The sequence below is a fragment of the Stigmatopora argus genome, chromosome 4 (assembly GCF_051989625.1).
Source record: "Stigmatopora argus isolate UIUO_Sarg chromosome 4, RoL_Sarg_1.0, whole genome shotgun sequence".
NCBI lineage: Eukaryota > Metazoa > Chordata > Actinopteri > Syngnathiformes > Syngnathidae > Stigmatopora > Stigmatopora argus.
In genome coordinates, this window is record NC_135390.1 from 16,488,923 (window position 1) to 16,512,353 (window position 23,431).

At 31.9% G+C, this 23,431-nt stretch overlaps 1 long non-coding RNA gene across 1 annotated transcript in view; it reads right to left on the bottom strand.

The window, feature by feature from the left end:
* LOC144073043 (uncharacterized) overlaps positions 1-23,431 on the bottom strand; it is a 56,218-nt gene that overhangs the window by 5,629 nt on the left and 27,158 nt on the right. The gene's annotated exons all lie outside the window — the stretch shown is intronic.

Here is a 23,431-nt window from a genome sequence, read left to right on the forward strand (position 1 = left end):
CTTACTATACATGGTTGTTTTTTAAGAAAAAAGCCTTACTATACATGGTTGTTTTTTAAGAAAAAAAGCCTTACTATACATGGTCATTTTTTAAAGAAATAAAGCCTTACTATACATGGTCTTTTTTTAAACTAAAAAGGCCTTACTATACATGGTCATTTTTTATGAAAAAAGCCTTACTATACATGGTAGTTTTTTTAAAGAATAAAGCCTTACTATACATGGTTGTTTTTTAAGAAAAAAAGCCTTACTATACATGGTCATTTTTTAAAGAAATAAAGCCTTACTATACATGGTCTTTTTTTAAACTAAAAAGGCCTTACTATACATGGTCATTTTTTATGAAAAAAGCCTTACTATACATGGTAGTTTTTTTAAAGAATAAAGCCTTACTATACATGGTTGTTTTTTTAAGAAAAAGCCTTACTATACATGGTTGTTTTTTAAGGGGAAAAAAAGCCTTACTATACATGGTCATTTTTTAAGAAAAAAAGCCTTACTATACATGGTCATTTTTAAAAGAAATAAAGCCTTACTATACATGGTCTTTTTTTTAAACTAAAAAGGCCTTACTATACGTGGTCATTTTTTAACAAAAAACGCCTTACTATACATGGTCATTTTTTATGAAAAAAGGCTTACTATACATGGTAGTTTTTTTAAAGAATAAAGCCTTACTATACATGGTTGTTTTTTTTAAGAAAAAGCCTTACTATACATGGCTGTTTTTTAAGGAAAAAAAGCCTTACTATACATGGTCATTTTTTAACAAAAAAAGCCTTACTATACATGGTCATTTTTTGACAAAAAAGCCTTACTATACATGGTCATTTTTTACGAAAAAAGCCTTACTATACATGGTAGTTTTTTTGAAGAATAAAGCCTTACTATACATGGTTGTTTTTTAAGAAAAAAAAAGCCTTACTATACATGGTTGTTTTTTAAGAAAAAAAAAGCCTTACTATACATGGTCATTTTTTAAGAAAAAAAGCCTTACTATACATGGTCATTTTTAAAAGAAATAAAGCCTTACTATACATGGTCTTTTTTTTAACTAAAAAGGCCTTACTATACATGGTCATTTTTTAACAAAAAAAGCCTTACTATACATGGTCATTTTTTGATAAAAAAGCCTTACTATACATGGTCATTTTTTACGAAAAAAGCCTTACTATACATGGTAGTTTTTTTTAAGAATAAAGCCTTACTATACATGGTTGTTTTTTAAGAAAAAAGCCTTACTATACATGGTTGTTTTTTAAGAAAAAAAGCCTTACTATACATGGTTGTTTTTTAAGAAAAAAAGCCTTACTATACATGGTCATTTTTTAAAGAAATAAAGCCTTACTATACATGGTCTTTTTTTAAACTAAAAAGGCCTTACTATACATGGTCATTTTTTATGAAAAAAGCCTTACTATACATGGTAGTTTTTTTAAAGAATAAAGCCTTACTATACATGGTTGTTTTTTTAAGAAAAAGCCTTACTATACATGGTTGTTTTTTAAGGAAAAAAAAAGCCTTACTATACATGGTCATTTTTTAAGAAAAAAAGCCTTACTATACATGGTCATTTTTAAAAGAAATAAAGCCTTACTATACATGGTCTTTTTTTTAAACTAAAAAGGCCTTACTATACATGGTCATTTTTTAACAAAAAAAGCCTTACTATACATGGTCATTTTTTGACAAAAAAGCCTTACTATACATGGTCATTTTTTATGAAAAAAGGCTTACTATACATGGTAGTTTTTTTAAAGAATAAAGCCTTACTATACATGGTTGTTTTTTTTAAGAAAAAGCCTTACTATACATGGTTGTTTTTTAAGGAAAAAAAGCCTTACTATACATGGTCATTTTTTAAGAAAAAAAGCCTTACTATACATGGTCATTTTTTAAAGAAATAAAGCCTTACTATACATGGTAGTTTTTTAAAGAATAAAGCCTTACTATACATGGTCTTTTTTTAAACTAAAAAGGCCTTACTATACATGGTCATTTTTTAACAAAAAAAAGCCTTACTATACATGGTCATTTTTTGACAAAAAAGCCTTACTATACATGGTCATTTTTTACGAAAAAAGCCTTACTATACATGGTAGTTTTTTTTGAAGAATAAAGCCTTACTATACATGGTTGTTTTTTAAGAAAAAAGCCTTACTATACATGGTTGTTTTTTAAGAAAAAAAAGCCTTACTATACATGGTCATTTTTTAAGAAAAAAAGCCTTACTATACATGGTCATTTTTAAAAGAAATAAAGCCTTACTATACATGGTCTTTTTTTAAACTAAAAAGGCCTTACTATACATGGTCATTTTTTAACAAAAAAAGCCTTACTATACATGGTCATTCTTTGACAAAAAAGCCTTACTATACATGGTCATTTTTTACGAATAAAGCCTTACTATACATGGTAGTTTTTTTAAAGAATAAAGCCTTACTATACATGGTTGTTTTTTTAAGAAAAAGCCTTACTATACATGGTTGTTTTTTAAGAAAAAAAGCCTTACTATACATGGTATTTTTTTAAAGAAATAAAGCCTTACTATACATGGTAGTTTTTTAAAGAATAAAGCCTTACTATACACTGTCATTTTTTAAAGAAATAAAGCCTTACTATACATGGTCTTTTTTTAACTAAAAAGGCCTTACTATACATGGTCATTTTTTAACAAAAAAAGCCTTACTATACATGGTCATTTTTTGACAAAAAAGCCTTACTATACATGGTCATTTTTTATGAAAAAAGCCTTACTATACATGGTAGTTTTTTAAAAGAATAAAGCCTTACTATACATGGTTGTTTTTTAAGAAAAAAGCCTTACTATACATGGTTGTTTTTTAAGAAAAAAAAGCCTTACTATACATGGTCATTTTTTAAGAAAAAAAGCCTTACTATACACTCATTTTTTAAAGAAATAAAGCCTTACTATACATGGTCTTTTTTAAACTAAAAAGGCCTTACTATACATGGTCTTTTTTAAACTAAAAAGGCCTTACTATACATGGTCATTTTTTAACAAAAAAAGCCTTACTATACATGGTCATTTTTTGACAAAAAAGCCTTACTATACATGGTCATTTTTTACGAAAAAAGCCTTAGTGTACATGGTAGTTTTTTTTAAAGAATAAAGCCTTACTATACATGGTTGTTTTTTTAAGAAAAAGCCTTACTATACATGGTTGTTTTTTAAGAAAAAAAGCCTTACTATACATGGTCATTTTTTAAGAAATAAAGCCTTACTATACATGGTCATTTTTTAAAGAAATAAAGCCTTACTATACATGGTAGTTTTTTAAAGAATAAAGCCTTACTATACATGGTCATTTTTTAAAGAAATAAAGCCTTACTATACATGGTAGTTTTTTAAAGAATAAAGCCTTACTATACATGGTCTTTTTTAAACTAAAAAGGCCTTACTATACATGGTCATTTTTTAACAAAAAAAGCCTTACTATACATGGTCATTTTTTGACAAAAAAGCCTTACTATACATGGTCATTTTTTACGAAAAAAGCCTTAGTATACATGGTAGTTTTTTTGAAGAATAAAGCCTTACTATACATGGTTGTTTTTTAAGAAAAAAGCCTTACTATACATGGTTGTTTTTTAAGAAAAAAAAAAGCCTTACTATACATGGTCATTTTTTAAGAAAAAAAAACCTTACTATACATGGTCATTTTTAAAAGAAATAAAGCCTTACTATACATGGTCTTTTTTTAAACTAAAAAGGCCTTACTATACATGGTCATTTTTTAACAAAAAAAGCCTTACTATACATGGTCATTTTTTGATAAAAAAGCCTTACTATACATGGTCATTTTTTACGAAAAAAGCCTTACTATACATGGTAGTTTTTTTTAAGAATAAAGCCTTACTATACATGGTTGTTTTTTAAGAAAAAAGCCTTACTATACATGGTTGTTTTTTAAGAAAAAAAGCCTTACTATACATGGTCATTTTTTAAAGAAATAAAGCCTTACTATACATGGTCTTTTTTTAAACTAAAAAGGCCTTACTATACATGGTCATTTTTTATGAAAAAAGCCTTACTATACATGGTAGTTTTTTTAAAGAATAAAGCCTTACTATACATGGTTGTTTTTTTAAGAAAAAGCCTTACTATACATGGTTGTTTTTTAAGGGAAAAAAAAGCCTTACTATACATGGTCATTTTTTAAGAAAAAAAGCCTTACTATACATGGTCATTTTTAAAAGAAATAAAGCCTTACTTTTCATGGTCTTTTTTTTAAACTAAAAAGGCCTTACTATACATGGTCATTTTTTAACAAAAAAAGCCTTACTATACATGGTCATTTTTTGACAAAAAAGCCTTACTATACATGGTCATTTTTTATGAAAAAAGGCTTACTATACATGGTAGTTTTTTTAAAGAATAAAGCCTTACTATACATGGTTGTTTTTTTTTAAGAAAAAGCCTTACTATACATGGTTGTTTTTTAAGGAAAAAAAAGCCTTACTATACATGGTCATTTTTTAAGAAAAAAAGCCTTACTATACATGGTCATTTTTTAAAGAAATAAAGCCTTACTATACATGGTAGTTTTTTAAAGAATAAAGCCTTACTATACATGGTCTTTTTTTAAACTAAAAAGGCCTTACTATACATGGTCATTTTTTAACAAAAAAAGCCTTACTATACATGGTCATTTTTTGACAAAAAAGCCTTACTATACATGGTCATTTTTTACGAAAAAAGCCTTACTATACATGGTAGTTTTTTTGAAGAATAAAGCCTTACTATACATGGTTGTTTTTTAAGAAAAAAGCCTTACTATACATGGTTGTTTTTTAAGAAAAAAAAAGCCTTACTATACATGGTCATTTTTTAAGAAAAAAAGCCTTACTATACATGGTCATTTTTAAAAGAAATAAAGCCTTACTATACATGGTCTTTTTTTAAACTAAAAAGGCCTTACTATACATGGTCATTTTTTAACAAAAAAAGCCTTACTATACATGGTCATTTTTTGATAAAAAAGCCTTACTATACATGGTCATTTTTTACGAAAAAAGCCTTACTATACATGGTAGTTTTTTTTAAGAATAAAGCCTTACTATAAATGGTTGTTTTTTAAGAAAAAAGCCTTACTATACATGGTTGTTTTTTAAGAAAAAAAGCCTTACTATACATGGTCATTTTTTAAAGAAATAAAGCCTTACTATACATGGTCTTTTTTAAACTAAAAAGGCCTTACTATACATGGTCATTTTTTATGAAAAAAGCCTTACTATACATGGTAGTTTTTTTAAAGAATAAAGCCTTACTATACATGGTTGTTTTTTTAAGAAAAAGCCTTACTATACATGTTTGTTTTTTAAGGAAAAAAAAGCCTTACTATACATGGTCATTTTTTAAGAAAAAAAGCCTTACTATACATGGTCATTTTTAAAAGAAATAAAGCCTTACTATACATGGTCTTTTTTTTAAACTAAAAAGGCCTTACTATACATGGTCATTTTTTAACAAAAAAAAGCCTTACTATACATGGTCATTTTTTGACAAAAAAGCCTTACTATACATGGTCATTTTTTATGAAAAAAGGCTTACTATACATGGTAGTTTTTTTAAAGAATAAAGCCTTACTATACATGGTTGTTTTTTAAGGAAAAAAAAGCCTTACTATACATGGTCATTTTTTAAGAAAAAAAGCCTTACTATACATGGTCATTTTTTAAAGAAGTAAAGCCTTACTATACATGGTAGTTTTTTAAAGGAATAAAGCCTTACTATACATGGTCATTTTTTAAAGAAATAAAGCCTTAATATACATGGTAGTTTTTTTTTTAAAGCATTACTATACATGGTTGTTTTTTAAGAAAAAAGCCTTTCTATACATGGTCATTTTTTAAGAAAAAAAGCCTTACTATATGTGGTCATTTTTTAAAGAAATAAAGCCTTACTATACATGGTCTTTTTTTTAAACTAAAAAAGCCTTACTATACATGGTCATTTTTTGACAAAAAAGCCTTACTATACATGGTCATTTTTTACGAAAAAAGCCTTACTATACATGGTAGTTTTTTTGAAGAATAAAGCCTTACTATACATGGTTGTTTTTTAAGAAAAAAAAAAGCCTTACTATACATGGTTGTTTTTTAAGAAAAAAAAAGCCTTACTATACATGGTCATTTTTTAAGAAAAAAAGCCTTACTATACATGGTCATTTTTAAAAGAAATAAAGCCTTACTATACATGGTCTTTTTTTTAACTAAAAAGGCCTTACTATACATGGTCATTTTTTAACAAAAAAAGCCTTACTATACATGGTCATTTTTTGATAAAAAAGCCTTACTATACATGGTCATTTTTTACGAAAAAAGCCTTACTATACATGGTAGTTTTTTTTAAGAATAAAGCCTTACTATACATGGTTGTTTTTTAAGAAAAAAGCCTTACTATACATGGTTGTTTTTTAAGAAAAAAAGCCTTACTATACATGGTTGTTTTTTAAGAAAAAAAGCCTTACTATACATGGTCATTTTTTAAAGAAATAAAGCCTTACTATACATGGTCTTTTTTTAAACTAAAAAGGCCTTACTATACATGGTCATTTTTTATGAAAAAAGCCTTACTATACATGGTAGTTTTTTTAAAGAATAAAGCCTTACTATACATGGTTGTTTTTTTAAGAAAAAGCCTTACTATACATGGTTGTTTTTTAAGGAAAAAAAAAGCCTTACTATACATGGTCATTTTTTAAGAAAAAAAGCCTTACTATACATGGTCATTTTTAAAAGAAATAAAGCCTTACTATACATGGTCTTTTTTTTAAACTAAAAAGGCCTTACTATACATGGTCATTTTTTAACAAAAAAAGCCTTACTATACATGGTCATTTTTTGACAAAAAAGCCTTACTATACATGGTCATTTTTTATGAAAAAAGGCTTACTATACATGGTAGTTTTTTTAAAGAATAAAGCCTTACTATACATGGTTGTTTTTTTTAAGAAAAAGCCTTACTATACATGGTTGTTTTTTAAGGAAAAAAAAGCCTTACTATACATGGTCATTTTTTAAGAAAAAAAGCCTTACTATACATGGTCATTTTTTAAAGAAATAAAGCCTTACTATACATGGTAGTTTTTTAAAGAATAAAGCCTTACTATACATGGTCTTTTTTTAAACTAAAAAGGCCTTACTATACATGGTCATTTTTTAACAAAAAAAAGCCTTACTATACATGGTCATTTTTTGACAAAAAAGCCTTACTATACATGGTCATTTTTTACGAAAAAAGCCTTACTATACATGGTAGTTTTTTTGAAGAATAAAGCCTTACTATACATGGTTGTTTTTTAAGAAAAAAGCCTTACTATACATGGTTGTTTTTTAAGAAAAAAAAGCCTTACTATACATGGTCATTTTTTAAGAAAAAAAGCCTTACTATACATGGTCATTTTTAAAAGAAATAAAGCCTTACTATACATGGTCTTTTTTTAAACTAAAAAGGCCTTACTATACATGGTCATTTTTTAACAAAAAAAGCCTTACTATACATGGTCATTTTTTGACAAAAAAGCCTTAATATACATGGTCATTTTTTACGAATAAAGCCTTACTATACATGGTAGTTTTTTTAAAGAATAAAGCCTTACTATACATGGTTGTTTTTTTAAGAAAAAGCCTTACTATACATGGTTGTTTTTTAAGAAAAAAAGCCTTACTATACATGGTATTTTTTTAAAGAAATAAAGCCTTACTATACATGGTAGTTTTTTAAAGAATAAAGCCTTACTATACACTGTCATTTTTTAAAGAAATAAAGCCTTACTATACATGGTCTTTTTTTTAACTAAAAAGGCCTTACTATACATGGTCATTTTTTAAAGAAATAAAGCCTTACTATACATGGTCTTTTTTAAACTAAAAAGGCCTTACTATACATGGTCTTTTTTTATGAAAAAAGCCTTACTATACATGGTAGTTTTTTTAAAGAATAAAGCCTTACTATACATGGTTGTTTTTTTAAGAAAAAGCCTTACTATACATGGTTGTTTTTTAAGGAAAAAAAAGCCTTACTATACATGGTCATTTTTTAAGAAAAAAAGCCTTACTATACATGGTCATTTTTAAAAGAAATAAAGCCTTACTATACATGGTCTTTTTTTTAAACTAAAAAGGCCTTACTATACATGGTCATTTTTTAACAAAAAAAAGCCTTACTATACATGGTCATTTTTTGACAAAAAAGCCTTACTATACATGGTCATTTTTTATGAAAAAAGGCTTACTATACATGGTAGTTTTTTTAAAGAATAAAGCCTTACTATACATGGTTGTTTTTTAAGGAAAAAAAAGCCTTACTATACATGGTCATTTTTTAAGAAAAAAAGCCTTACTATACATGGTCATTTTTTAAAGAAGTAAAGCCTTACTATACATGGTAGTTTTTTAAAGGAATAAAGCCTTACTATACATGGTCATTTTTTAAAGAAATAAAGCCTTAATATACATGGTAGTTTTTTTTTTAAAGCATTACTATACATGGTTGTTTTTTAAGAAAAAAGCCTTTCTATACATGGTCATTTTTTAAGAAAAAAAGCCTTACTATATGTGGTCATTTTTTAAAGAAATAAAGCCTTACTATACATGGTCTTTTTTTTAAACTAAAAAAGCCTTACTATACATGGTCATTTTTTGACAAAAAAGCCTTACTATACATGGTCATTTTTTACGAAAAAAGCCTTACTATACATGGTAGTTTTTTTGAAGAATAAAGCCTTACTATACATGGTTGTTTTTTAAGAAAAAAAAAAGCCTTACTATACATGGTTGTTTTTTAAGAAAAAAAAAGCCTTACTATACATGGTCATTTTTTAAGAAAAAAAGCCTTACTATACATGGTCATTTTTAAAAGAAATAAAGCCTTACTATACATGGTCTTTTTTTTAACTAAAAAGGCCTTACTATACATGGTCATTTTTTAACAAAAAAAGCCTTACTATACATGGTCATTTTTTGATAAAAAAGCCTTACTATACATGGTCATTTTTTACGAAAAAAGCCTTACTATACATGGTAGTTTTTTTTAAGAATAAAGCCTTACTATACATGGTTGTTTTTTAAGAAAAAAGCCTTACTATACATGGTTGTTTTTTAAGAAAAAAAGCCTTACTATACATGGTTGTTTTTTAAGAAAAAAAGCCTTACTATACATGGTCATTTTTTAAAGAAATAAAGCCTTACTATACATGGTCTTTTTTTAAACTAAAAAGGCCTTACTATACATGGTCATTTTTTATGAAAAAAGCCTTACTATACATGGTAGTTTTTTTAAAGAATAAAGCCTTACTATACATGGTTGTTTTTTTAAGAAAAAGCCTTACTATACATGGTTGTTTTTTAAGGAAAAAAAAAGCCTTACTATACATGGTCATTTTTTAAGAAAAAAAGCCTTACTATACATGGTCATTTTTAAAAGAAATAAAGCCTTACTATACATGGTCTTTTTTTTAAACTAAAAAGGCCTTACTATACATGGTCATTTTTTAACAAAAAAAGCCTTACTATACATGGTCATTTTTTGACAAAAAAGCCTTACTATACATGGTCATTTTTTATGAAAAAAGGCTTACTATACATGGTAGTTTTTTTAAAGAATAAAGCCTTACTATACATGGTTGTTTTTTTTAAGAAAAAGCCTTACTATACATGGTTGTTTTTTAAGGAAAAAAAAGCCTTACTATACATGGTCATTTTTTAAGAAAAAAAGCCTTACTATACATGGTCATTTTTTAAAGAAATAAAGCCTTACTATACATGGTAGTTTTTTAAAGAATAAAGCCTTACTATACATGGTCTTTTTTTAAACTAAAAAGGCCTTACTATACATGGTCATTTTTTAACAAAAAAAAGCCTTACTATACATGGTCATTTTTTGACAAAAAAGCCTTACTATACATGGTCATTTTTTACGAAAAAAGCCTTACTATACATGGTAGTTTTTTTGAAGAATAAAGCCTTACTATACATGGTTGTTTTTTAAGAAAAAAGCCTTACTATACATGGTTGTTTTTTAAGAAAAAAAAGCCTTACTATACATGGTCATTTTTTAAGAAAAAAAGCCTTACTATACATGGTCATTTTTAAAAGAAATAAAGCCTTACTATACATGGTCTTTTTTTAAACTAAAAAGGCCTTACTATACATGGTCATTTTTTAACAAAAAAAGCCTTACTATACATGGTCATTTTTTGACAAAAAAGCCTTAATATACATGGTCATTTTTTACGAATAAAGCCTTACTATACATGGTAGTTTTTTTAAAGAATAAAGCCTTACTATACATGGTTGTTTTTTTTAAGAAAAAGCCTTACTATACATGGTTGTTTTTTAAGAAAAAAAGCCTTACTATACATGGTATTTTTTTAAAGAAATAAAGCCTTACTATACATGGTAGTTTTTTAAAGAATAAAGCCTTACTATACACTGTCATTTTTTAAAGAAATAAAGCCTTACTATACATGGTCTTTTTTTTAACTAAAAAGGCCTTACTATACATGGTCATTTTTTAACAAAAAAAGCCTTACTATACATGGTCATTTTTTGACAAAAAAGCCTTACTATACATGGTCATTTTTTATGAAAAAAGCCTTACTATACATGGTAGTTTTTTAAAAGAATAAAGCCTTACTATACATGGTTGTTTTTTAAGAAAAAAGCCTTACTATACATGGTTGTTTTTTAAGAAAAAAAAGCCTTACTATACATGGTCATTTTTTAAGAAAAAAAGCCTTACTATACACTCATTTTTTAAAGAAATAAAGCCTTACTATACATGGTCTTTTTTAAACTAAAAAGGCCTTACTATACATGGTCTTTTTTAAACTAAAAAGGCCTTACTATACATGGTCATTTTTTAACAAAAAAAGCCTTACTATACATGGTCATTTTTTGACAAAAAAGCCTTACTATACATGGTCATTTTTTACGAAAAAAGCCTTAGTGTACATGGTAGTTTTTTTTAAAGAATAAAGCCTTACTATACATGGTTGTTTTTTTAAGAAAAAGCCTTACTATACATGGTTGTTTTTTAAGAAAAAAAGCCTTACTATACATGGTCATTTTTTAAGAAATAAAGCCTTACTATACATGGTCATTTTTTAAAGAAATAAAGCCTTACTATACATGGTAGTTTTTTAAAGAATAAAGCCTTACTATACATGGTCTTTTTTTAACTAAAAAGGCCTTACTATACATGGTCATTTTTTAACAAAAAAAGCCTTACTATACATGGTCATTTTTTGACAAAAAAGCCTTACTATACATGGTCATTTTTTACGAAAAAAGCCTTACTATACATGGTAGTTTTTTTAAAGAATAAAGCCTTACTATACATGGTTGTTTTTTAAGAAAAAAGCCTTACTATACATGGTTGTTTTTTAAGAAAAAAAGCCTTACTATACATGGTCATTTTTTAAAGAAATAAAGCCTTACTATACATGGTCTTTTTTTAAACTAAAAAGGCCTTACTATACATGGTCATTTTTTATGAAAAAAGCCTTACTATACATGGTAGTTTTTTTAAAGAATAAAGCCTTACTATACATGGTTGTTTTTTTAAGAAAAAGCCTTACTATACATGGTTGTTTTTTAAGGAAAAAAAAGCCTTACTATACATGGTCATTTTTTAAGAAAAAAAGCCTTACTATACATGGTCATTTTTTAAAGAAATAAAGCCTTACTATACATGGTAGTTTTTTAAAGAATAAAGCCTTACTATACATGGTCTTTTTTAAACTAAAAAGGCCTTACTATACATGGTCATTTTTTAACAAAAAAAGCCTTACTATACATGGTCATTTTTTGACAAAAAAGCCTTACTATACATGGTCATTTTTTACGAAAAAAGCCTTAGTATACATGGTAGTTTTTTTGAAGAATAAAGCCTTACTATACATGGTTGTTTTTTAAGAAAAAAGCCTTACTATACATGGTTGTTTTTTAAGAAAAAAAAAGCCTTACTATACATGGTCATTTTTTAAGAAAAAAAGCCTTACTATACATGGTCATTTTTAAAAGAAATAAAGCCTTACTATACATGGTCTTTTTTTAAACTAAAAAGGCCTTACTATACATGGTCATTTTTTAACAAAAAAAGCCTTACTATACATGGTCATTTTTTGATAAAAAAGCCTTACTATACATGGTCATTTTTTACGAAAAAAGCCTTACTATACATGGTAGTTTTTTTTAAGAATAAAGCCTTACTATACATGGTTGTTTTTTAAGAAAAAAGCCTTACTATACATGGTTGTTTTTTAAGAAAAAAAGCCTTACTATACATGGTCATTTTTTAAAGAAATAAAGCCTTACTATACATGGTCTTTTTTTAAACTAAAAAGGCCTTACTATACATGGTCATTTTTTATGAAAAAAGCCTTACTATACATGGTAGTTTTTTTAAAGAATAAAGCCTTACTATACATGGTTGTTTTTTTAAGAAAAAGCCTTACTATACATGGTTGTTTTTTAAGGGAAAAAAAAGCCTTACTATACATGGTCATTTTTTAAGAAAAAAAGCCTTACTATACATGGTCATTTTTAAAAGAAATAAAGCCTTACTATACATGGTCTTTTTTTTAAACTAAAAAGGCCTTACTATACATGGTCATTTTTTAACAAAAAAAGCCTTACTATACATGGTCATTTTTTGACAAAAAAGCCTTACTATACATGGTCATTTTTTATGAAAAAAGGCTTACTATACATGGTAGTTTTTTTAAAGAATAAAGCCTTACTATACATGGTTGTTTTTTTTAAGAAAAAGCCTTACTATACATGGTTGTTTTTTAAGGAAAAAAAAGCCTTACTATACATGGTCATTTTTTAAGAAAAAAAGCCTTACTATACATGGTCATTTTTTAAAGAAATAAAGCCTTACTATACATGGTAGTTTTTTAAAGAATAAAGCCTTACTATACATGGTCTTTTTTTAAACTAAAAAGGCCTTACTATACATGGTCATTTTTTAACAAAAAAAGCCTTACTATACATGGTCATTTTTTGACAAAAAAGCCTTACTATACATGGTCATTTTTTACGAAAAAAGCCTTACTATACATGGTAGTTTTTTTGAAGAATAAAGCCTTACTATACATGGTTGTTTTTTAAGAAAAAAGCCTTACTATACATGGTTGTTTTTTAAGAAAAAAAAAAAGCCTTACTATACATGGTCATTTTTTAAGAAAAAAAGCCTTACTATACATGGTCATTTTTAAAAGAAATAAAGCCTTACTATACATGGTCTTTTTTAAACTAAAAAGGCCTTACTATACATGGTCATTTTTTAACAAAAAAAGCCTTACTATACATGGTCATTTTTTGATAAAAAAGCCTTACTATACATGGTCATTTTTTACGAAAAAAGCCTTACTATACATGGTAGTTTTTTTTAAGAATAAAGCCTTACTATAAATGGTTGTTTTTTAAGAAAAAAGCCTTACTATACATGGTTGTTTTTTAAGAAAAAAAGCCTTACTATACATGGTCATTTTTTAAAGAAATAAAGCCTTACTATACATGGTCTTTTTTAAACTAAAAAGGCCTTACTATACATGGTCATTTTTTATGAAAAAAGCCTTACTATACATGGTAGTTTTTTTAAAGAATAAAGCCTTACTATACAAGGTTGTTTTTTTAAGAAAAAGCCTTACTATACATGGTTGTTTTTTAAGGAAAAAAAAGCCTTACTATACATGGTCATTTTTTAAGAAAAAAAGCCTTACTATACATGGTCATTTTTAAAAGAAATAAAGCCTTACTATACATGGTCTTTTTTTAAACTAAAAAAGCCTTACTATACATGGTCATTTTTTGACAAAAAAGCCTTACTATACATGGTCATTTTTTATGAAAAAAGGCTTACTATACATGGTAGTTTTTTTAAAGAATAAAGCCTTACTATACATGGTTGTTTTTTAAGGAAAAAAAAGCCTTACTATACATGGTCATTTTTTAAGAAAAAAAGCCTTACTATACATGGTCATTTTTTAAAGAAATAAAGCCTTACTATACATGGTAGTTTTTTAAAGGAATAAAGCCTTACTATACATGGTCATTTTTTAAAGAAATAAAGCCTTAATATACATGGTAGTTTTTTTTTTAAAGCATTACTATACATGGTTGTTTTTTAAGAAAAAAGCCTTTCTATACATGGTCATTTTTTAAGAAAAAAAGCCTTACTATATGTGGTCATTTTTTAAAGAAATAAAGCCTTACTATACATGGTCTTTTTAAAACTAAAAAAGCCTTACTATACATGGTCATTGTTAAAGAAAAAAAAGCCTTACTAAACAGTCATTTTTACGAAAAAAGCCTCACTATAATGGTAGTTTTTTAAAGAAACTACCGCGAAAGACGTTATGCATGCTTTTTAACATTTTTTTCCAGGAATTTAAGGAAACTTTTAATGATGAGATTGAAAATTGTTGTATGTAGATTTTTAGGATCAATCAATTGTCCCATGTTAAGCGTAGGAACAAAGTTGCAACAAATGCTGGTTATCACTTGTATAAAAAACAAAAAAACAAACAAAAAAAACTAAATCTTTGGTTGTTTCTGTTCACTTCTTCACACTTCATTCCTATTATAAGGCAGTTTCAAGATAATTCAAAATGACCATGTATACATGGTCATTTTTTAAAGAAAAAAAAACCTTGCTATACATGGTCACTTTTTAAGAAAAAAAGCCTTACTATACATGGTCGTTTTCTAAGAAAAAAACCTTACTATACATGGTCATTTTTTAAAGAAATAAAGCCTTACTATACATGGTCTTTTTTAAACTAAAAAAAGCCTTACTATAAATGGTCGTTTTTAAGAAAAAAAGCCTTATTATAAATGGTCGTTTTTTAAAGAAACAAAGCCTTACTATACATGGTCATTTTTAAACCAAAAAAGCCTTACTAACATGGTCATTTTTAAACAAAAAAAAATCACTATAAATGGTCCTTTTTAAAGAAAAAAAGCCTTACGATACATGGTCATTTTTTAAAACAAAAAACCCTTACTATACATGTTAAAATTTTTTAAAGAAAAAGAAGCCTTACTATACATGGTCGTTTTTTTAAGATAAAAGCCTTACTATACATGGGCGTTTTTTAAGGAAAAAGCCTTACTTGGTCAAGTTTTTTTTTTTTTTAAAGCCTTACCATACATACCTGGTACTTTTTTTTTAAACAAAAAAAAGCCTTACTATACATGACCACTGTATAACTCGGGGCAATTTAGAGTATTCAACCACCTAGCCTAGCATGTTTTAGTCCAGTGGGAGGGAACCGGAGCACCTGGAAAAAACCCACGCAAGCCTGGGGTGAACATACAAATTTAATTTTGAACTCCCACACAACACAACTCCTTGGGAGAAGGGGAGAACTGTAGTGGCCCCCCGTCCCCCATCCGCCATCATGGGGGGGCTCTTCGTTAAGGGCTCCGGCGATACAAATCAGAGGACGGAATTAAAAATCACAAAGTGTCCTTGTCGGGGAAATGCGGACGACTTTGGTGTCACCCAAGAAATTTGAAATTCATATGTTGTCACACTTCATTTTATTTCCTCTTTCTAGCACCCCCAGCGCCCCCACCTCCATTTTTTTTCTCAGTGCTATCATGCACTATTCAGTCGGAGAGGCGGCGAGTAGGGCAAATGGGTAAGACGCGTCGTACAAGTGTTTCTGAAAGCCCTTTCTTGTCTTCCATTTTTCATGTTTTGACTTTGCGGCGCGGGCGGGAACCATAGAATAAATCATTTAATTTCCTTTTTATTGGAGCTGCGGCACGGGATTGGACGGCCACCACTTTGATGCCATCATACCATTGGATGGGAAGAAAAGGGTGCCAAATTACACGGAACATGCAAACTCCAGACACCGAGGATCAATTTGGGATTGAACCCCGGACCCCAGAACTGTAAGGCCGACAGGCTAAACACTCGACCACTGAGCCACCCTCTTTTGTTTTCCTCTTATTATTGGTCACAAAAATTGTAAAGTTTTTTCTACCTTTTGGAAAATTTAAGAAAAATGAAAGAAAACAACAACAACAACAACAACATTGAACACTCAAAATCCGTCATTTTCCTGAATATCGGCATGGCTAATATAAATCTTTAGATTTGATGCAACTCCCACCCGACGTGGCGCTTGAGAAAAATGAGGGTGTGTCCCCCTCCCCCTCCAAGACAGTTACAAATGGGCACCAAGGTGGGCCGGCGAGGGCTCCGCCAACGCCAGGGGAGAGCGAAGGGACGCGAGAGGGGGGGGTCCAGCACCCCCTTCCACCTCGCACGTTCTCCATTTATCACCCCCGCTGAGCCCCCTCCCCCGGCCTTCATCCCAAAAGACTCCCCAAGGTGAGGGAAAAGCAAGGAGCGCCACCTGCCCCCCTCCCCAAATACGACAACCCGTCCCGAGAAAGTCATCCTTCTTTGTCTGGCCGCGCTCATTTGCGCTTTTTCTTTCCGCGGCGCCCGTTATTTCGCTTTTCCTGGATGATTTCTCGCCCCCCCTCATGACGAATGGCTTTTAATAATCGCTGACGGAGCGATGAAATTAAAGGAGCGCACGACATATCTAAAAGAGGGCCTTCATTCCGTCGGCCTTACATCAGCGTGGCGCTTATTGGACTCATTAGTACCGCCTGACACGGTGTTGTTTGCTGGGGTGGGAAAAAAAAAGCATGAAAAAAAAACATCCGGAAAAAAACCACGAACGGGTTGACGGGAAAGTTGGGGTTGGCCTGTGTGGAGAATTGACAGCATTCTTACCAAGACGCGATTTCCGGGTCGCTCCTGCTGCGGAAAAGTGTGGGTCGTTCATTTCTCGTATAACTTATCCTCACAAGGGTCGCGAGGGGTGCTGGAGCCTTTCCCAGTCAACTGGAGGATTCTAAATTGGTCTGCCAGATTACCAGAACCATTGACGCTAACGCTCATAGCTTGGGGGAATTTAGAGTGTTTGACCAGCTAGCCTAGCCTAGCCTAGCATGCATGCTTTTTGTGATGTGGGAGGAAACCGGAGTACCCAGAGAAACCCACGCAAGACTGGGAAGAACATGCAAACTTAACGGAAGAAAATTGGAATCCGCCGGGGATTGAACCCTCGATTTTAGAACTGTGATGCGCCATCTCACCTAGCCGCGTGCTGTTAACTTCCGATTTTTATTGATGGCAATGAAAACCTGTAAAGATTCCTGTGTAATATTTTCTTGTGTTTTGTATAAATAAAGTTTGAATTGATTTGAAAATATCACGTGTAGTTTGTAGGGCTGCCGAGTGGTTAGTGCGTCGGGATCACAGTTCTGGGGTCGAGGGTTTGATATTAGCTCGGTCCTCACTGTGTGGATTTTGCATGTCCACGGGTTTATGTAGGTTTTCTCCGGGTACTCCGGTTTCTTCTAAGATCTCAAAACAAGCATGCTAGGCTTATTGGAGTGTAAATTGTCCCCGGCCTGGTGCCCGTAGTTAGCTGGGATAGGCTCGAGCACCCCCCGCAACCCTTGTGAGGATAAGCAGTTCAGAAAATGAATGAATGAATGAATCAAGGTTGGCTAAAGATTAGAGTTGTAAAAGGTGAAAGATGCGTTTTTAATGAATCTAAAAAAAAGGAAAATATTTAAGGGAAAAAAGCGGCAAGTAAAAAAAAATAGTAGGCGATAAAAAATGTTTATGAGATTATAATCTCAAATTTGGAAAAAGAGAAGGGTGGATTAGGGGATTTTTTTGGGACAGAGATTGGACTCCTGAAAATTAGAAATTACATTTTTATGAATATAAAAAAGGAAAATAGTGGTTAGCGCATCTGCTTCGCAGATTTAAAATCAAGGGTTCAATTCCTGGAAATTGTCCTTAAGTATGAATTTAAGAAGAGAAAGACTTTTGCTTCTGAATGTAAGATTGGTGTCTACTCATGTAAATTCTTTATTCTTGTAACTATAGTTTATACATGAGTTATATGATGTATGAAAATCTCATCATCTTTGATATTTCAAAAATTCCAACTTTTACTGCCATAATTTAACCATGAATAAATTTTTAAAAAAAATCTGCGTCCCATTGCATTTTCTCACTAAACTTTTCATCTAATCTATTTAACAATACGTATTTTTTAAGTGATTTTTTTTATTTTGAAGGATTTCTTTCAATGTGATGTAACTTTATTTATAGATATTTTCCCTTCACTCTTTAGTCAATTTAGCCTATGCAACATTTACAAAACATTTTATTCCCCAAATAGTCTAAATATTAAAAAAAAGTCTTTTGGAAGGTAGCAAAATGTATGCCAGAATATTTTTCGGGCGACGTTTGGAATGAACATTTCCGACTTGCCCCCAACGTCCTTGGCGGGGAACACTTGAAAAGGTGTTTTCTCCTTTTTTGTTGCCTGTAAAAAGGAGCATTCAAGGACCATCAGCGAGTTTTTTTTAAAGATTTTTCTTTGGGGGGGGGTTGTCTGTCATGAAGGAAAGCGGGCGGCGCGAGTCTGTTCGGCTGCCAGCTGGCACGGGAGGCCCGTACGTCCCCGCCGCCAGCCAAGGGCCAGCTGGAACGGCGCCGAGAGCTCCAACAAACTAAGCCCGCCCGCCCGTCCTCTTACAAGTGACACAACACAAGACTAATTGTGCATTAATCAGCGCTTTCGCCGCCAGCTCATTCTCGCGTCCCGCTCGTTTGCGCGGCGTTCCCCACAGCCCGCTTTTTGGCAAATGTATGGCTACTTATAGCGAGGGAGCATATCTGTTAACCCTTTGGCTGCCCCTGATGTTGGGAGGATTTACGCCTGTGGAAAATTGCGTTTTACTTGTAGTATAGGAAGGTTTTTTCCCCCCCCCATCCCATTTTACATCCAAATATAGCAATATTCACTTTCTGATATGATTCAGAAATTGTGCATTTTTTTTCTTGAAAAATTTAAACTTTTGGGGATATAATGGCTGAAAAAAAGTCCAGTAAAATGTTTGTCCACGCTTGTCTTTTGTTTACATTCGAACTGTCTTTTGTTTACATTCGAACAGTCGTTTGTTTACATTCGAACAGTCGTTTGTTTACATTCGAACAGTCGTTTGTTTACATTCAAACAGTCGTTTGTTTACATTCAAACAGTCGTTTGTTTACATTCAAACAGTCGTTTGTTTACATTCAAACAGTCGCTTGTTTACATTCAAACAGTCATTTGTTTACATTCGAACTGTCTTTTGTTTACATCATTCGAAGTCTTTTGTTTACATTCGAACTGTCTTTTGTTTACAGTCGAACAGTCTTTTGTTTACAGTCGAAAAGTCGTTTACATTCGAACAGTCTTTTGTTAACAGTCGAAAAGTCGTTTGTTTACATGCGAACAGTCTTGTTTACATACGAACAGTTGTTTGTTTACATTTGAACAGTCGTTTGTTTACATTCGAACAGTCGTTTGTTTACATTCGAACAGTCTTGTTTACATTCGAACAATGTTTTGTTTACATTTGAACAGTTTTTGTTTACATTCGAACAGTCTTTTGTTTACATTCAATTTTTTTTGTTTACAATAGAACAATTTTTCGTTTACATTCGAAAAGCTGTTTTGAAGAGTGTTTTTATTTCGTCTAACGGACTCTGAACAACAGTTTTCATTTTTACAGAGCATGGCGCTAATTTCTAAACATTTTTGGCACTTTTGCTAGTTTTGGCCTGTCATGAGACTGCTTTAATTTGAGCAAAAATGCACATTAGGCAATCAACGGGTTAATTGAATTGAATACTTTAATTATAGCATCGTATAATGAACCTTACCGAGTTTAATGGTTACCATGATTGGCAAACAATCACGAAATAGAGACCAGTCCCGGACTTCCTCAAACTTCTCAATTGCCCCTTAAATTTGACCCAACACAGTTTACATTCATTCATTTTCTGAAACGCTTTATCCTCACTAGGGTTGCGGGGGGTGCTGGAGCCTATCCCAGTTGACTTTCGGGCACAAGGCCAGCCGATTACAGGGCAAAGTTTTCATCTACAGTCCTTTTATGATGGTCCTTTTTTTGGCTCGCGAACCAACTTTTAGCAACAAAACCCAAATTTCCCGGTTTACCATCGCAATAGAAACCCATCATAATAACAACAAAAACAACCAAAGTTAACAATCCAAAATGCCCACTCACCTTGTTCCTAAAGTATCAGAACCGTCAAAAATCATCTCCCCTTTGTTACCAGTCTGGCCCCTCCCCCCCACCGACCCCCGTCCATCTCCACGGCATCCCCGTGGAATCAACAGAGATTAAAAATTAGGGGATTAGGTTCCCCCGCTCGGCCTGTAATCCCAGCCAACAATGCTCCCCGACACCGAGTGCCAGATCCTGGGGCGTGGCTAAATCCCCCGTGTCAGTTATTCCGTATGGAAGGTTCTCTCGGAAAAAAGAGGGGCCCGCCACCTTCTTTCATCGCCGTACCCCCCCTTTTCTGTATACCCCGTAATGAGGCAACATGGGAGATGGTATGGGAAGGGGGGGCTAATATCCGCTAATAGGGTCAATGGAATAAACTGTTTACGAGGAAAGGGGGCGGTCAGTGTTGGCACCAAGTAGGTGGCTAAACGTTGGTCCGGTCTGGTTTCTAACGGTGCCAGGTCTGCTTGGAATTGTGCCATTTTTCTGTTATTATTATTTTTCGGTGGGGGTCGAGAAAATTTGGCATTTGGATGGGTTTCGCGGATTTGGTAAATCAAATCATCCTTTAGCTTAGCGACGTCATTTGGTAGAAATCTTGAAAGAAAACCACAAACAAAGTTAAAAAATAAATACATTTGGAAATCTTTTAAACAACTTCTTGCGAAATGTCTTTAAATCCTACCACATGGAGACTACCAAATCCACCACCCTATTTTCACTAAATCTGTGTACTACGTATCTATCTATCTTGTTTACATTGCTTTTAGTTAATTCTAGTACTAGTTTACATCTCATTTTTCATCTTTTTAGGCCTTTTTGTTATTCTTCTCACCCCCACACGTGGAATCTCCCAAACGAGACGTGATTACAAGACAGCCCCGATAAAATTGGATCAAAGGGCATATTTGAATATACGCCGACCCTCCCCCTAACCCGACTCTCTGGTGGGCATGCGCCGTCTGACTCAGCACCGGGCGTCAAATAAAAAAAATAACAACGCAGGCAATCGTCGCGAATTAAAACTCCAGTCAAAGTTCAACATGCGAAAACCACCCACCCCCCAAAAAACCAACAATACGCGGGCGGATGTCGACGACGTATCCCGCTTCGTTATCGGTCCCTGGATAAAGGTAAATGAATATTTCAATATCATTACCCATGGCCTCCAGTCAAACACGCGCTAGGTAATTAATTGATCCAGTCTGGCGGTCCGCAGAGAGATTAGACCGGATGAGTTGTTGTTTATCTCGTGTATGATTGCTCTGAGCAAATGATTTGCTATTGAATGGAAAGAAGCCCGCCGTATATATTTGACCTGTGAGGCATGTATACAGTGGGAGAAACACACGGGGGGATTAGGCCCCGCCTCCATGTTCCTTTTCCATTCCGCTTCGTAACGTGGCCAAGTTAGCGTTCTGTTTATTTCGCAGAGCGGATGCCGTCAACTCTTGGATGAAAATGGGGTGTCCACAGAGTGCTAATTGGTATTAGCAGATTTTTATTTATTTATTTATTTTTATTCATACCAACAGGGAACGCCGCATGATTTTTGCATTTTGGCAAGTTCCATTCGTTGGGGTTGGGAAGAGTTAATTCGGGTGTTTTTTTTAGAGCGGCGGCGTCAAACGTGTGGCTCGCGGGCAGGAAGTAGCGCACTACGTGGGTCGATCTTGCCGTGTATAAACAAAGGTTTTGAGTTGTGTGGTCAAGTGGCCCACCGTGCCGCCCAAACAGCGCCTTCAATGGCAGCCAATGAGTGATAAGGAACTGAAAAATGCTGCAAAAGCAACAGAAAATGCCCCAAAATGAGCAGGAATCGACAAACAATACGCAGAAAGTCCCTCAAAATCAATTGCAAATGATCCAAAGTCGATAATATGCTGCAGAGCTATAAGTAGCATTACAATCTCATCCAGCTGGATGGGGAGGAGGAGGAGCCTAAGCATGTATTTTTTTCGCTCAACACTTTCTCTTAAAATAATTATTTTTTCTCATAAAATGACACTTTCATGCATGTAATATTATGTATTTACTCTGGTCAAATTGTTTGTTTTAATGTTTTTATTTTTAAAATTCACGGTTAAATTGAGTCTTTTTAAAGGAAATATGTTATATGTGCCGCTTTGTAAAATTGTAAAACTAAATTCTAACTTTTTAACAGTGCAAAATTATACTTTTGTCTACATAATTTTTATTGTTTTATATTTAATGTTATACGTACTCTCAAAAAATGACATGTCTGTTATTTTCTCAAGATATTGCAGTGTTTTTCTTGGTATTTATGTGGGAACAAAAAAAACAAGGCAAAGGGGATAGAAAAACAAAATTAATAATCTTTGTGTGTAAAAATTGGTACAGTAGGGTAAAAAAAAATGAGAGCGCAGCGCTTGGAGTCCACACTCACTAAAAATATGTGTAAAATGTATCACGCTGTGATGAAAGACTGCTTTCATCATCAAGTATCAAAATTATTTCATACACAAACACCTTGCTCGTTTTTTTTTGCAAGAAAGACAATTTGGGTCAAGAAAAGTTGAAAAATCCAAATACAGTGGTACCTAGACATACGAGTGCCCCGACATACGAGCAATTTAAGATACGAGTAAAATTTCGGGCAAATATTTATCTTGAGATACGAGACATTTTGATATACGAACAGACAGCGGATGGGAGAGGCTGCTCATAAGAACATCATGGCCACTGTCTTTCCCATCGCAACTCCCTCGTGTAGTGTCTCTACGAGCACTGGGCGGTGTTTTTTTCCGTTAGTCAGTGCAAATGGCGGAGCGATCGCTAATACGAGGAGTATATACTACTTCTCATTGGCAATTGGTCGTGCGTTATCATATTGTGAGGACATTTGTGTGCATCATTTTGGGAATATTTTGAAGGGAAGACAAAAGCAAGGGTGAAACTCAGGTTGGAGGCGGGGAAAATAGAGCCAACCCGGGAGAAGAAAGGTATCAACATTTAAAACTAAATTAGAATTAAGTTTAGTGTAAGGTTCAATTAAACTTATTTTTGAGTGTGTCTGCATCGTAATCCAAGTTCATTTTAATTTGTTTTGTTATGTTACGAGCGCGTTGCCGTGCAAAAAGTCCCCCCCCTCTCCGCTCTGCAAAATCCGTCTAATTTTAGTACTATTAAACACATTGGAACGAATTCATTTGTTTTTAGTTCTTTTCTATGGGAAACGTTCATTTGAGTTACGATTAAATCGACATTCGAGCTCAGTCCCGGAACAAATTAAGCTCGTATCTCG